This window comes from Myotis davidii, unplaced genomic scaffold (genome assembly GCF_000327345.1).
Source record: "Myotis davidii unplaced genomic scaffold, ASM32734v1 scaffold812, whole genome shotgun sequence".
In the NCBI taxonomy this organism is placed as follows: Eukaryota; Metazoa; Chordata; class Mammalia; order Chiroptera; family Vespertilionidae; genus Myotis; species Myotis davidii.
The window spans coordinates 1,776,509-1,780,413 of record NW_006284238.1 but is presented as its reverse complement, the minus strand read 5'-3'; the positions used below and the strand labels follow the sequence as shown (position 1 = coordinate 1,780,413).

At 34.6% G+C, this 3,905-nt stretch overlaps 1 protein-coding gene and 1 long non-coding RNA gene across 3 annotated transcripts in view; both read left to right on the top strand.

Moving 5' to 3' along the window:
• Positions 1-3,905, top strand: part of EFNA5 (ephrin-A5) — a 277,501-nt gene that overhangs the window by 2,050 nt on the left and 271,546 nt on the right. The window lies entirely within an intron of this gene.
• LOC107184217 overlaps positions 14-3,905 on the top strand; it is an 8,470-nt gene continuing 4,578 nt past the window's right edge. Inside the window, exon 1 of the long non-coding RNA XR_001515041.1 lies at positions 14-286. This is a non-coding gene — a long non-coding RNA (uncharacterized LOC107184217). The remainder of the gene's footprint in view (positions 287-3,905) is intronic.

Sequence of the window (3,905 nt, the reverse complement as noted above, 5' to 3'; positions counted from 1 at the left end):
GCCCTGCTACCCCAGGAAAGATAATCGCACCCAGGTAGTCCAAGCTCTAATTGCTTGCCTGGCAGAATTGGAGACATCCCTGAAAGTTTGGTTAAAAAAAAAAAAAGGTCTTGTGGAGGTGGGTGGTGGGATGGGAAGCTATTTCTTTGACATGCCACTTACCACTATTAGAAAAAGAGAAAAAGAAGCCATCCTGCCAGAGGAAATGCCTTTTATTAAAGCTGACAAGACAAATAGATCAAGCTTTGCAGTTGTGATGGTGTTAAAAGCAAGCCTCATTATGCTGGTCGGTTTTATTCCCCTTTGGGCTTTATTAGACAGCATACACAAAACGGAGGAATTGATATTTGTAAACTTTAGTGCCTTATTAAATAAAATAACGGTGAAATGGTTTAGTTGAATTTGGGGCATTTTGCTCTTGGTCGTCTTTTCTTTCCCATGCCAAACTTCATAGTGTGCTCTTTTTCTCACTAGTTTATTTGGATACTTGGATATTCTAGTCATCCGGGTTAAAACAGAATCAGCCATACCCCTGTACCCTTCCTTCTTAACCTGTCTAGCTTATCTGAGTTAGTTTGAAGACATTTTATCTTGGGTTATCTCTGTTTTGTGCTTTTGATACTGTTGTTTGGTTTAAGATTAGCACATTGATTTTTGTCACAGGTCATGTTTTTAATAGCTCTGCTCTGCCTGCAGAAAGCTCCTCTGCTCAGGATGCCATGGTAGCTTTGAACCAGCCCAGGCAAAGTTAATCTGTAGAATTTGTAAGGTCCAAGAGTATTCTCCAGTCAGTATCCTAATTGGAGGTTCATGGAAATGCCTTTCTATTTGATCATTATCACTTCGATAACGTTCGAAAGAAAGAATGACATACACCCTTCCCAAGAGGTTCTTGGGAAGGGTGTATGTCATAACTTTAGTATTCTTGAGGGTTTATGGATTTATTTATCTTCCTATATTATTACACTAAAATTTACTTTAAAAATAATATAACTTTACAAATGTGGGTGGCAGATTTGTCTCTGATATGTTAAGTAAGATGGTGCTTTTTTGATGAATTAAGAAAAGTCAGCTTGGATGTAGTTTAAAAAGGAGCCAAATGCAAAATAAGTAATTCAGAGAAAAAAAAAAGCAGTTTATTACAAGATAGTGGAACAGGATTTTAGAAAATTTGCACCAATTTACTGACTTTTATAAATTCAGTGTTTTACCATTTCCCTTTCATATATGTTATCACTACCAAGGTAATCTAGCCATGCTTTTTGGTTTTGCATAAACCCTATCTTTTAAGATTTTGCTAAACTAATAGCATAATCAAAAGACTTCAATCTTTTGGAAAAAAAGTAAAAAACTTTAATTGCAACTTAAAATAGATTCTTAAAGTTTTTATCTTAAAGACTTAAAGTTCAGTGGACACATTAAGCTGCTATGATACCATGCAAGTGAAGCAAATATATTTTAGCGTATATCAATCGACTTCAAATTAAAACTATGTTTAGATAAAATTAGAATTTGATCACATCTTGATCACAGGATCTAAATATTTTATATTATAACTTGTGTAGTCATAGGCATTTATTTGCTACATTGCGTTTCATTACTGACTCCATTGATACCATAAACATCCCTTGATTTAGGTTCATAGAAGAGAAAATATTAAACTTACTTGCTGTCAGATAGTTTTACTGTTAGAATCTATCTTCCCAGGTATTCACTTCTGGGAAGTGGATGCTCAGTTTTCAAATGCTGATAACTTTTTAGTTGCCAGTACTTACTGGGCGGTGGTCCAAACTAATTTCATGTGTTGAATTGGCACAAATTTCTGAAGTAGCCACTGAAAACTATCAGTCTGAGTAGAAGTACATGGTAACATTTGCCTAAGTGCATATTTCATATTTTAAAAATTTGAAAACCTGTATGAATTTCACCCGAGTAGAGTAATAGAATGATCCTGTTAATGTTATGCTGAATTCTGAACTGGCATGTCACTCAGTAACTTGGCGTAATGAAAATCCAAATCAAGGAGAATATAACTATTTGTCCTTGATTTCTTTAAGAATGTAAAAAGCTTTTAAATAACTTTTAAAAAGACTTTTAGTGATAAAACTTTATTTACTTCTCCCTTAGTAGCTACTCTTATAAAGATACAAATGACTCAATATTAAGAACATCCAACTTAATCTGAATGAAGGATGCTATAAACAGTTTGTTGCTTCCAATGAAAATATTCTTTTAAATATTGTGTGTATAAGGAAAAGTTCTTGGATTCTTTTGACCACTGGCCAAATTGATGCTAGGATAATTAAAGATGTCTCCCACTGGTTGGTGTTAATGGATGGAATAGTGACAAATACAACCAGCACACTTTAGGAATACTGATTCTTCTCAGTGAGTGCTTTGCTTCTCTTTGGGTTTGCGTCTCACCAATTTAAAATGTTATTCTCTCACAAGAAAACGTACCTCTGTAATTCATCTGGGATTTACTAAAATTTAACCTAACCATATGTTTTCTTTGGGCTTTTCAATTCTTGCAGAGACTTGTAAATTAAATATTTAGTGTGAGCGTAGCAGGTAATTGACAACATTTAGTTTTGTTAACATGTAATCTTGAAGTTGTGAAGGTGATGTGAACTTCAGGTCAACACTCCCAAATCTTTAGCCTGTAGGTCATGTGTATGAGGCTAATTGGAGAGAATTTTTTCCTAATGGTGATCCCTGAGTATTTTTCCTCTTTCAAAATTTTATGTTTTATTTTTTAAAATCTGACCCATCAGTGTTTTAATGCCAGCATGGTGCCTTTTCCACTGACAAGTAAATGAAATCAGTTTGGTTTAACTCTAAAACTTTGTTTGGAGCAAAGGTGGAAAATTGATTTTTGTTTTGAGTAAGTTTTATTACCAGACTTGTAAAGTATTTGACTTTGTTTTTGAAATTTTCAGTGTTTTAAATAATATTGTTACATTTAGAAAGATAAAAAAGTTCTTCAAGTAAAAGGCATTACTTAAAATCTTTTCACTATATTGACTCTGAGCTTCGATGTAATATATCAGTTTAGTAGATGTAATGAGGTAGGTTTATTATTTTGATATTTATTTATGTCAGTATTTATATAAACACCCAGATAAAAATGAAGCTGTATGACGGAGATTTATATCTCATGTTTTTACCCCTATCCCTTTAGGAGACCTGAACTGAATCTGCCTTCTATTCCTCTATTTTATCCAGAAATTTATAAAAGAGAATATGCTTCTTGTTTTTGGACACTTGTCCATAGAAGTTTGAAAAGTGAAGTTGGCTATTGAGATGTCCCGTTTTATCCATTGTATACACTTTATTATTTACTCATATTAAGCTACGAGAAGTAGTCACCTATCTTTAGGTGACTGGAGCATCAGTCTAGTTGTGGCTCACTTGTCAGTACAGTTTAGTTGGGCATTTCCAGTGTGAGGCCAAAGTTAGTAAACTCCTTGTTATTAAAAGAATCAGAGAGAGCCTTTAGTAGTTTATTACCCCCTGTTAGTTGCTTTTAGTGGTATTAACTAAGCCATTGGTTCACTGAACAAATATCTTGTTGCCGTGTGTCTTCTGGCTGATAATCAATAGCTTTAAAGACTCCCACCTTTGAATGCTGAGGATCAGGTTTGGAAGGAGCACATAGTTATTTCGGGGCAAATTAATCTTGTGAATTTCTTGCCATTTAATCTTGCAAGATGCCTTCTGAACAGGGATTTCATTGCCTTCTGTCCACTGGCCTGATTTCCTGTTGGATAGGGACAGATAAAAATGAACGCCTCCTTTTCTCCCCTGTTGCTATGTACCAAGCAAGCTACCAACTTCATGCTGGGCCAAGAAAATGAATGAATACAATTAGTCCTTCCGGAGTCCTGGTCTTTGCAAGCTTGGGA